Here is a 338-nt window from a genome sequence, read left to right as displayed (position 1 = left end):
TCTTTAGAACCCATGGGCATAAGGTCATATTCCTGGGGCAAACACTTCAGGGGCTTTTCTGGTGAGAGTTCAGGCCAAGAACACAGAGTGAATCTTGTCTAGAGCCAAAGAGAGATATCCTTTTGTTGGAAAAACTAGTGTTTCTCCTTAAACCTTATATCAAGAGAAGCATACAGAGGAGTCCCTCTAATGACTCAGTTTCCCTAATAATTAATAGTCAACAACGACTGCAAGTTTCATGGCATTATAGCATTTAGTTGATTACCATTTCGTTGTTGAATACATTTGACATGTAACATTGTATAAGTTTAAGGTATATAACATGTTATTTTGATATT

Source organism: Crocuta crocuta, unplaced genomic scaffold (genome assembly GCF_008692635.1).
Source record: "Crocuta crocuta isolate KB4526 unplaced genomic scaffold, BGI_CrCroc_1.0 scaffold1751, whole genome shotgun sequence".
Classification (NCBI taxonomy): Eukaryota; Metazoa; Chordata; class Mammalia; order Carnivora; family Hyaenidae; genus Crocuta; species Crocuta crocuta.
This window is presented reverse-complemented; position numbering follows the sequence as displayed.